Source organism: Trichosurus vulpecula, chromosome 2 (assembly GCF_011100635.1).
Source record: "Trichosurus vulpecula isolate mTriVul1 chromosome 2, mTriVul1.pri, whole genome shotgun sequence".
Lineage (NCBI taxonomy): Eukaryota > Metazoa > Chordata > Mammalia > Diprotodontia > Phalangeridae > Trichosurus > Trichosurus vulpecula.
Genome location: NC_050574.1, coordinates 431,106,617 through 431,118,790, shown reverse-complemented (window position 1 = coordinate 431,118,790; position 12,174 = coordinate 431,106,617). Strand labels below are relative to the sequence as shown.

General features: G+C 41.5%; 1 protein-coding gene across 1 annotated transcript in view; it reads right to left on the bottom strand.

Annotated features, from left to right (window-relative positions):
* PRRG1 (proline rich and Gla domain 1) overlaps positions 1-3,324 on the bottom strand; it is a 150,961-nt gene extending 147,637 nt beyond the window's left edge. Inside the window, exon 1 of the mRNA XM_036746804.1 lies at positions 3,209-3,324. The gene's annotated coding sequence lies outside the window, so the exon portion shown is untranslated. The remainder of the gene's footprint in view (positions 1-3,208) is intronic.
* Between the last annotated feature and the right edge of the window lie 8,850 nt (positions 3,325-12,174).

Genomic DNA, 12,174 nt, shown 5'->3' with positions numbered 1-12,174 from the left:
AACATTAAATGAGCCAATATTTGGTAAGTGCTTAGTACACTGCCTAGCACATAGTAAATACTTACCTTACCATCCCCCCTTCTATAATATTAATAATGTCTAGCATTTATATATGATTTATGATCCAATGATCCCAAATTGAATTCTCTATTTCACAAACTTCTAGAAAGAAGTTGCCTTCATCATCACCTCGTCTGAACCACCAAGCAGCTAAAACTATCTCTCAGAACATCATCTAACTTCAAGGAAGCCTTTCCTATTCTCCCACTACTTCCCCCGCCCTCCAGGTGTTAGTGTTCTCTCCTCCCTCAAATTAACTTGCATTTACTTATACGTGTACACACTATTTCTCACACAACCCCTTCACTGCTTTATTTTTGTGTGTTTGTATCCCTAGAGGATACCACAGTATTTGGCACATCAAATTACATACTTCAATGAATCTCTGACCACATAGATGTAGAAGGAGGAAACCCAACCACAGTTTCTCATTCTGAGCAACTTCTGTTCATAGTAGAAGCTTAAGAAATGTTTGTTATACTGAACTGAAAGCCAGGTCAAGACGAGGCTCAACAGGATAGGGAGAAAACTAGGTAATATGCCACATCTGGATTGATTCCAGAGACGGGATGTATACCTAGAAAAGTCATAGGAATGACATGATAGATGTTTTCAAGTATTTGTTGAAAGTAATGGTTAGAAGATATAGTGGTGCAGATTTGGGTTTGACGTACATTGGTAAATGTCGGACCCAAGATCTGAAGTTCACTCTAAATCCAGGCCTCTTCACAGTGCTTCCTTATCCTTATCCATCTTTCAGGCATATGAATATTTGAATAATTTTTTCTTCCAGGGCCTAATCCAGGGCCTTGATGTGGTTACACAGGTTAGTGGTTCTATTTTTTAACGGCTGTTCCCAACATCTTAAACCTAGAATATTTTCATTTTCCAACAATACTTGAAAATATGTCTGCCATTTTGAATATCTAGGTTTTTTTTTAAAGCCATAATGAATATAATGTTATACTATACCACCCCTAATGCGATCATGTTCCATCACTGCCAATTAGTGGGACTTTTTAAATGTATACCTATGCTGGAAATTTTAATATTGAAAAGGTTTACATTTTAATGAAATACTGCATTTTGTGTTGTTAACTGCAAAGCACTAGTCTTAATGATTTTTTTTAAAGGATTAAGACCTTCCTTAATCAGTATTCAGCAAAAACCCTGATTGTTTCATACTTGGAAGATGTGACTGTCTTTTAAACAGAACAAAGATCTGAAAATCAGTGTTTGTAAAACAGGATTCAACAATGAAGGGAAAGGGGTGGAGGAGGAAGAAGTCCAGAATGTTTTGTTGTATTAACCAGAACAAAGGAGTAAAAATATCTACATCAGAACTGAGCCAGGTTCTCATATGCACATACTGTTTGTGCCACTGAGAATAGAAATTAGACAATGGAAGCCTAAGAATCTTTAGCCAATACAAGATTCAGTGTTGTGTTGTTTTTTACAAAAACCATATTATCTTCAAGGTCCTAACATAATGAAACTGAAGTTTTTTTTACACATAACCAACTTGTCTATTAAATTTAATCAGTACTGTTCATCCCTTTGGTAACACCTTGATCTCTTCTTTCTCCAAATGTTCTCCAGTGTTGAGATTTGACTTCTCCCCTAACTTCACACCCGTAATTTCTCTTTAACTTTGCCATTTAGCCCGTCCTTCCAACTATGTTCTCTCAAATCCCCCTCCTTTATCTTTTATGGATCTGAACCCCCTTCAACTTAAAGGTAGGTAGCATTCACAGCACAATCACAAAATCGGACAGATTCTAGCCCAAAGCAGCCCCAGATCTGTACTATGGTTCACTTTTTTTTAAGAGTTATCTCCATCATGGCTTCTACGAAAATAATATCAAATGTCAGGGGAAGAGAAAATTTTCTTCACTTCCTTCACTCCTCAGAAGTAGGCAAAATTGTTGGGAAAGTGGAGACAGCACAGATTTGGGTGCCAGAGGACCAAGGTTCAAATACCACCTCTGATGTTACTTACCTGTGTGAACTGGTTGAGCAAGTCACTTCTCCCTGGATCTCAGTCTCCACATCTGAAAAATGGACCGGGGGCAAAAGGGGTAGAAAGAAAAAGGGAAGAACTTGTTGGCCCCAGAGGTCCCTTCTAGCTCTGGAGTTAATATCCTAAAGAAAGTTCCCCAATCCCCGAGGGCCAAGCCTAAGTCAACAGTCAAGCACCAGCTCTGATTCCCTCCCTCCTCCCCAGTGGCTGTCACACATTGCTGCCTAGAAAACAGCCATTCCCTTTGTTAAAATTTCCACCAACACAATGAAGCGGAAAAATGGTCAATGCTCACGTGGAGGGAGTGGAGAGTGTGGGAGTCATAAAATCTCGAAGGGTGGGGGAGTAAGTCATAAATCGTCACGCCTACCCCGGCACTACGCGGGGACTAGATCTGTAGCCTACCCTAGACTACTACCCCTCCACGACCCTCACCCCCAACGACGAAGAACTTTTCCAGCAACTCCACAGCCCCGAAGAGAAAGACAAGAGATATAAAACTCGGCACAATCGCGCACCTCCCCCCAAAAAAGGACTCCGGCTCTGCCTTTCCCGGGGCAGGGAAAATCATTCTCTGGGACCCAGCTATTCCGCGACCCCTCCCCCCAAGCCCCAAGCCAAATTCTCAAGTCCTTCTCCCCAAATTATCCGGCACAACTCTTCAGGCCCGTAGGTCGGACAAAGCCCGAGAACTGGTGGGTGCAATCAAACTTCAAGTCCGATCCCCTTCCCGGAGGCAAGTCACCCACTTTCTTCCCGGTGCTGGAAGGTTGGTGCTCATTACCCCTTCCCACCAACACCCAAAAAACTCCTGATAAAGCCCCAACTCCGTCCTCTGGGCGCTACGGGGGACATGCGTGCCCCACAGCTGGATTCTGACACCCAGGCAGCAGTGGCACGAGCCCCACTGCTTCATTTCTCCCTCGGCTTCTCTAGTCTTGCCGGGAGTAGCTCCGGACAGGGAGGCGGGGAAATGCAAGGCATTGGAAATGCGTGGAAATACCCTTCCCACGCGGGAATCCTCTTCTAGACCCACTCGCAGTCCCTAAAGCTTTCCCAAAGAAAAACAGAGCTGGGGGACGCGGGGGCGGCGGGAAGGTAGGGCCAATAGGTAGGGGTCCCACTCACCCGTGCAGGACAGCCACCGCTACTCGCGCTCCGAGCCCGGCCAGCTGCTACTACGACCACCGCTGCTGCAGCCGCTGCCTCCCTCCCAGCCAGCTGCGGCCTCAGCGCCTGCGCGTTCCTCCAGCTGCGACCGCCACTGCCAGAGCCGGAGCGAAAGGGCCACTGGATCTGGGCGGGGGTGGAGGAGGCGGAGGCTGAGGCGGAGGTGGAGGCGCCGCCACAGCCACTGGGGACCGGGAGCTCTAACAGCACGGGCTGCACTTGGGGAGCTTTGCCTTGCGTGGAAGCGCGTCCCGGAGTTCCCTTTGCAGTCTTGCTGTGACTACAGAATCCCGCCAGTGCAATGCCCATTTAGCCCTCCCTTGGATATTGCTAGAGTGCATGACTTGGGGAATGTTTAGGGAGTCGGTGTGGATTCCTAGAATCCGACTCCCCTTTTATCCCCTCCCCCAAGCAGCCTGCTTTCACCAATCCATGCTTTCCAGAGCCTCTGAAGGAGCTGTGTTCAGGAGAGGGAGCAGGCTGGCTAAAGGAAACTGTCCCCGACACTGTCCTGGGACGTTTGTCTTTCAGAGAAGCTAACATATCCAAGGCCAGAGCCAGCAGGCCCAGAGTTGGGGCGGCAGCACCACCAGCCCTACAGAAGTACCGCCCCCTCCCCCTTCACTGCCTCATTCAGCAGATGACTCTAGGTGTCTTGTTTCACCATCAATCAGTCCTTTAGTCTTCAGCCCTTCTTGAGGAGGGAGGCCCAAGGTGATATACATTAACACACCTACAATTAAAGTTGTTTTTGTAAATACCTATATTTGTATGTATTGTGTCTGTCCACAATTGATTGCCTTTGTTTGAGTACACAGAATTTCCCTTTCTCTCAGGACAAATTCTCTTGTCACTAACTTTTTCTGCTTGTTTCTTTCAAAAAAGTTGAATACTCCTACCAAACCACCTCAGAAAGAAAACTGGAGAAAATGACAAATGATGGAAGGAAGGACCAGAAGGTAATTTGGAAATATATGGTAGACAGAAGTCTTAGGTTTTGATTTTTTTGTATACTGTATTCTGGAAATTCATTCAAACTTCTTATTTCCTAGATCTTTCTTTAATAGTTGGATGCTCTTCACACCTTGAACCTTTGGTCCACATCATGATTATTCTGCAGGTCATGAGGGTACAGAGTTTTTCTAATCAGGGTCAAGTCAGCTGTGGAATCATACATGCTTTCAGTCAAACCATGAAAATAAGCACAGCACAGACTTAGAAGGAATCATGTTGAATTCAAAGAAAATTCAACAGAGGTCCTGAAGATAAATAACATTCAGATTCTGCCTGTCGTTTCCGTTGTTTCTTAGTTTGGTTTGCTTGATGTAGCTAACCTAACTCCCTACTCCCATTAACCCCAGAGGATGGATGCTACTTCTTCCTTCAGAGTTCTCTAGGGGTAACTCTGAGAGGTTAGGATGCCTTTTTCTAATACTATAGCTTCTAATACCTTAACAAATTAGCTTCAACCATTATGCTACAGAGCCTGGGGAAAAATGGGTTCAAGCTTAGAGAGCACATGTGGCAAATTCAGCAGTTGATTGGAACTCCTTTTTTCCTTTTGTGAAACATTCATGACGCTCCCTTTAAGTATGGTGTAGATTTTTATGGGGATCCTCTTAAGAGTTCTGAATTTGCCTTTTCTCAGCATGCCTAGTTTGTCTTCAGCTCCTGATGTAGAAACTGCCATCAGCTGTTCTAAGGACACTACTAGAATACACATGTTGTTGTTCAGTCTTGTTTGACTCTTTGTGACCCCATCTGGGGTTTCTTGGTAAAGATCCTGGAGTAGTTCTCCATTTTTTTTTCTCCAGCTCATTTTACAGATGAGGAAACTAAGGCAAACAGGGTTAAGTGACTTGCCCAGGGTCACACAGCTAGTAAGTGTCTGAGGCCACATTTGAACCCAGAAAGATGAAAATTCCTGACTCCAGATCTGGCACTCTATCTTCAATACCACCTAGCTGCCCCTTAGGATAACCATGGGAAGTCCCAAATGTTCTGCTTTTCAAAATCCACAAGGTCATCATCTTGTCAAGGGAGGGCAGGAGAGACAGTCAGAATCTCTTCTCTTCCTTCCTTCACTCAAGCTATTTATTATCAGGAGCTACTTTCAATGATCTTGACTTCATAGTAGGACTTCATGATCAGAACATGGATACAGCAGGTGCTTGTCTGAGCACAGAGAACACCTGGTGTGGTCAAAGCAATACAATAAATATATGAAACAATTCTGGGATTTCACTGTGTCTGAGATCATCCAGAGGGTGAGTGCAAAGGATTGTTGTTATGTCAAGCTCAGGGCACAAGTTTGCTTGCTGGGCCTTAGCTCTAGAAAACAGGATGTCTCCTAATATCTTAACGAGGCCAATATTCATTCCACTGTAACACAATGTCTCCTCAAATTGTTTTGCCACTTTGGATTTCTGTTTTCTCAGCTGTAAAATGAAGGAATTTAATCAATGACCTTTAATGTTCTTTCTAAAACTAATGTTCTATGACTATAGCCAGTGCCCAGTATTTTGACTGGCTGACAGAGGGCTTTTTTGTGAGACAGCATGGTATACTATGCCTCTGTAAATCTGAATATCCCTGACGTACTTTTTAATAAGCCTCTATGGATCTGTGATCAATAAAACTATTTATATTTTTTATTCGTGCTTCTTAAGGTAACGAAGTTGATACGGATTCCCCACTACCTCTGTACTTAATGATGAGGCATAAACCAAAATCAGACAGGGAACAGGAATGGCTATGGATGGTACGGGTAAATATAGATTACGTTAATGTAGGTTTTTCAGATTAGATAATTTTGTGTATCTATTGATTTTTTTAAACCATGTAATATTGTTACATTCTTGAGTTATTTACTATGTTTGTTTTCATCATCATCACAATTTTAATCCCCTTTTTAGGTCACTGAAGCTCATAATCTTGGAGTTATTTTTGTTTGTCTTCTCATATCATTTTCAGATTCTGTATATTCTTCCTGTAATGTCACCAGAATCTATGCCTTCCTTACTTGTCCTCTAGTGACCATCCTAATCTAAGGCCCTCCTTATGTTATTCTGTCTCAGAGGTTGTTAACCAGAGATCCGTAAACTTGTTTTAAAAATACTTTCACAACTGTATCTGGATAGAATTAGTGTACTTTGCCATCCTGCGCATTTTTTTGATGCATTTAAAAGCATTTTTCTGAGAAGGGGACATGTAACATTCGCTAGGCTGCCAGAAGGTTACATGACACAAAAAAATTAAAAACCTCTGTCCTTCTTGGTTACCATCCACAGCTCTTCCTGCTTCACCTCATCTTGAAAGATAGCTTCCCCGATACTCTTAAACCACAATTTTTATCATTTCATTTCCCTGATTAAGAAACCAAGACCTTTACCAAAGCAAACTGAGGCTTTTCAACCTAGCATTCCATGGCCTGAAGAAACCATCCCTTGTATTTTCATAATCTACCAAGATGCTTGTCCCACTTTGGTCAAGGTATTCTGCTTGTCATTTTGCCATTTTGCCCTACAATGATGTTCAAATTTCTGCTTCTTTGTCTTCGTGCAGGCCATCCTGTCCACCTCTAATATTCTGACAATATAGTGTGTTCAGCTTTTGTTGCAAGAATGAGTTCATTCCCTGATTGATCCTGCCCAATTCTATTTGCTTTTTTCTGCTCTTTCAATCACTCGTGTATTTGACTTAAATCACTGACAACTTTTTTTTCAATTTGTTGATCAGTTTTACTGGCCCTTCCCCCACCCTTCCCTTTTTTTAATGTCTTTTTGAAAAAAAAAACTCAGTTGTAACAACCTCTAGCTCTTTGGGAGAGGGAAAGAGAGGGATATGCAGGAAGAGTCTAGGCAAGCTGAAAACAAAAGACGTCAATAAAAACCTATTTAAATTTTTTTTCATCACCCTGTAACACTTGGGCCTTTCTCTGGCATATTAATTATCCTCATATCCTCCATACATTTGTATTTTATCTCCTAAACCACCCGGTAAATTGCTTAAGGGCTAGAGCGATTTCCTCACCTCTTTTATGTCATCCTAAATCACCTGGTCTCCTGCTTTGCTCAACGTAGGTATTCATTTAATGCTTGTTAACTAATCACAGTATTTACTAAGGCTTTCAGGGTCCTGTGTGCCTATAGAGTCGTTGGCACTTGCGGGTTCTATGGAAATTTTGAGTGTAAAGATGAAATCTAGGAATCTCCCTTAAACAGAATTATTTAGGTACATAATTTCATAGCTAACATTTACATGTGAATTATCTTTTTTTTGTATTATTCAACTTGCTTAGGCAGACATTTTGTCCTAGGTGTCTAAAATTTTTTCAAACTGAATCTAAACTAGCACCACATATTGAAAAGAAAATGAGTATTCAAGTTCTGTGATTTTCCTGCTAAGACTTATAAATGGAATATAACTTTACATTTCTAATGATAGTTGCTTATTTTGATTACAGCTTTCATTATTCTATTTAGCTACCAAAAAAAAGAATCCTTCACAGGGATGTGAAGGCATTTTAGTTTTTAGTGATGTATAAAGTTGTCTTCAAAATCTTTCTTCAACTTCAAGAAAGGAATTATTGACCCCTTGTGACACGATCCCTTTTAGATTCTGGTGAAATCTATGGTCCCCTTCTTCAAATAATGGTTTTAAATGTGTAAAATAAAATACATAGGATTACAAAGAAAGCCAATTATGTTGAAAAATTTCTCAAAATATGATAATAAAAACAAACCCTTACAGGTAAGAAGTTAGGAACCCCCAACAAAAAGAAGAAATCCTTGGTTCACTCAAGCATTATAGTATAGTAGCCCCTGGGTTGCATGACCATTCAAATATCCCTGTCCTCCAAGAGACTACAACCTCATAGGTGGACATTTTCAAGGTGCTGATTGTTATGTATGTATTTAACAGAAAATATAATTGCAAAATTGTAAAATTACAAATGGTAATTTAGGATAAAAGATTATATGATTAGGTTAAAGGATGGGACCTCCAGACTTTTTAATGAAAGCTTTATTTCCAAATTGTATAACACAAGAATGAATTATTTATTTACTTTAGTTTTATTAATAAAGATTTATTATACAAAATTAATCCCTATAACCTTGTAAAAGCCAACAGAATATTCTGCATAAACATGATTGATTTAATTTTTGGATTGCATAAAGCTGAAAAAAAAATGAGCAAACATGTGTACTAAAAACTCATTGGAACAGATAGAAATGGTGTATCTTGGGAAAAAGCTGGATCAGGGAGGTACAATCTAAAATGAAAAGAGCATTGAACTAAGAGTAGATTGAATGAACTTCTGACTTGAGCCTCAAGTATTTTCAATAGTAAAATCAAGATAATATGAACCCTGTGTAACACACAGTGTATTCTAAGGATCATATGAAGTATGTGAGAACGCTTTGCAAATTATAAATCAAGTGCAACCTGAGATTCTCCTGTGGGTCTTGGTAATGGATTATCTTTTTCACGGAGTCTCAGAGTTGGGATTTCAGAGGCCATTTGATACTATTACTACTAGTAGTAGTAGTTACTGCTGCTGCTCATGCTACTACTGTTACTACTACCACCTTTTTAGTCTTCCTTCGCTATTGTCTTTCCCTACCCCTCACATTCCATCAGTTGCCAAGATTTGTCGATCTACTTCCCTAATATATCTCATATTTGTTCCCCTTTTCTCCAATCATATATCTACTAATGTGGCTCAGGCCCTCATTACCTCTTGGCCTGGACTATTACAATAACTTCGTTATTGGTCTCCCTACCTCATCTTTGCACTGAGAGCTGCCAAACTGGTATTCTTAAAGCACAGGTCTGACTACATCCCGCCCCTGCTCAAGGAGCTAAAATGACTTTCTCTTGCCTCTAGGATAAATTATAAATTACTCTGCTTGGCTTTAAAATACTTCAGAGTCTGCCTTCAGCCTTCGTTTCCAGGCTTATTGTACATTACACTCCTTCATGCACTCTATATTCCAACCAATTTAGATTACTTGGTGTTAGTCATCCATGACATATTATCCCCACTTCCTTCCATGTCTTTGCACAGGGGAAAAGGGTACATTGATGGGAATTGAGAGGATTAGATTATATTCTTCCTAGGTCCTGTAAGTACTTCCATTTATTTGTGTAGGGTTGGTGGAAAGAGACTCTACTACTTGATTCTTTGTTGTTATTTACATTGATTTCATATTTTAATTAAATATTGCTATGGAGGCGGGGCAGCTCGGAAGTGTACTCAGGCTACATTATCAGAAGAATACCGAACAGAAAAAAAAAATTCGGTACCCTGCTTTGTTCTGATATCTATGCTACTGTGTTTGGTTTGGGGCAACACATTTTAAGAGGGACATTTAACAAATTGGAATATATCCAGAGAAGAGTGAGCAGGTACCATATAAGGAATGGTTGATATAATAGGGAACTTTAGCCTAGAATAGAGAATACAATATTGGGAAATTGTGGCCAGACAGTAATCTGCATAAAAAAAAAAGTCGGGGGGTTTTAGTTGATGGCAAACTCACTCTGAGACAACACTGTAACAGGGCAGAAGCAAAGCTAATGCTATCCTAGGTTGCATGACAGAAATATATCAGAGCAAGATTTCTTCTAATCCTGCTTTTCCTCTGACCAGGTCAAAGCCCATTTGCCCAGTTCTGAGTATTTCACTTTGGGAAGGATACTGATAAGCTGAAGTATATTCAGAAAAGGGTGACTAGGACAGTGAGATGACTGGGGCCCCAATGGAGCCACAGGGATTGAAGTAACTGATTATGTTTAGCTCTGAGAAGAGAAGACTTAGGAGTGGGAGACAGGGTTGGAAGAGCCATGAGAGTAGTTTCTGAGTATCTGAAAACCTGCAGTGTGGAAGAGGGATCAGGCTTGTTTTATTTGGCAACAGAACACAGAACTAAGAGAGGCAGCTTTGGCTTGGTGTTAAGTAAAAATTTCCAAACGATTAGTTTTTTTCCAAAGTGAAATGGGCAGCATCAAGAAGTAGTGGGTTCTTCCTCATTGAACATTCTTGAGCAAAGATTGGGTGATCACTTATCAATGATGGGGTAAAAAGAATTCTTAGTTAAGTGCAGGTTGGACTAACAAGAGTGGGGAACCTGCAGCCTTGAGGCCACAGGTGGTCCTTTAGGTCCTCCTTCACAGAACCAATGTGGCCCATAGAACAAATTCTGCGAAATCTGGATTCAGTCAAAGGGTTGCACTTGAGGACCCAGAGGGTCACCTGTGGCCTTGAGGCTGCAGGTTACCCACCCCTGGGTCCCAGAAAACCTTTCCAACTCAGAGATTCTGTGAAATAAAATACTGGCCAATAGCATATTTCTGGAAACTTTATTTTCCTTATCCTATCCTTCTCCTGGACACTTACTCATTTGGACAGATTCAGCTGAATTCCCCCTGCAAACATCTGGAAGTAGTTTGGACCCTCTGAGATGCCTGGGGCTTATAAATTTTTATTGTCCTCTTCTTAGCCTGGGAAGAGATAAAATGTTGACTAACATACTAGACTGGGGGCAGGGTTAGACTGTGCAGGAGGAAGTCTTTTAACTGATTTGGGAAAGGGCAAAAGGAGAGGGGATTAGCTGAGCCACGGTGCCAAAACAGTCTCACCCTTCCCACCACCACCCCCCCACTCCCCCTCTAGCCACAAGAGGCTGGGCTCTGTAGCCGAACCTTCAGTCATCAACAAAAAGTTCACAGGGGGCTGAACTGAATTGTTCTTTTTTTTCTCAGAATTCTAAGAAACTACAGAAAGTTTTGTTTTGTTTTTCCCTCTAACCTGTACCTGCTGGTTATCAGGTATTATACAGTTTATTTCCCTGTATTTCCTTAATTTGTATTTTATCCTGATTTGGAGCTGTGTACTGTTTGTCTCTATGCTGCCCTGTGCTTTTGCTTTTGCATCAGCCCAGATCCAGGCCAGAGGTCTCTCCAACTTGTGTCTTTGTCCGAAGCTTCTTCAGTGTTGTGGAGGCAATTATCAGATCAGACTCACCTTAAATTGTAGCTCCCTATTCCCCCGTGGCTGTACCTTTTTCTCCTCCAGACTATGTGAGGTGAGCCTCTGGTCTCAGAGGACCCAACTTCACACTACATGTCAAACAGTTGGACATTGAGAGAGGGCCCTGTTCGGTCCAATTATCTACCTCCTTCCATGAACTTTCTTTAGTCACTGATAATCTGCCTGAACTCTTTCCTCAATCATTAACATTCTCCTACCTCTTTAAACCTATCTCAGTGAATTTGAACCCCTTGCTGTCATTGTACAAACTCCGTTCCATGTTGTCTGCTTTCTTACTTCCATCCCTATCAATTGGAGGCCACTGAGATCCCACTCTCAATCTACCCATTCCTTCTACTGTGTTCTCTGGAATTCCTGCTCCATTTCATATTAGTCCTTTTCCTTTTTTTATCTTTTTATGTTTACTAAGCCTGTCTCTCTCTTAATGACACTTCCCCAGTCCCCCTTCCTAGCACTAGCTGCAGTTTTACTAATGCCATCCCAATTCGTTGGTCGTGTGCCACTTCCAGACTTGTACCACCATCAGTCAGGAACCTTGCCTCTTTTGAGGTTCATTCAGTTCACATCTATCACCAAATTCTGGTAGCTGTTATCTACTGTTCCCCAGAATATTCTCCTTCATTCCTCAGTGAGTTTGATGCTTAGCTCATGGTACTTCTCTTCTCCGCAGCTTCTGTTCACATACTAGGGGATTTCAAAATATGCGTTGATGTTCCCTCAAACATCCTAAGCTTTCCTGTTCCTCAGTTTACTCATTTCCTGTGACCTACTCCTCCACTTAACCTCAGCCACCCATATCCTTATCAGGCCGTCACCCACAAATATTATACTTTTATGATCATAAATGCTGAAATTCCTTTACCTGAGA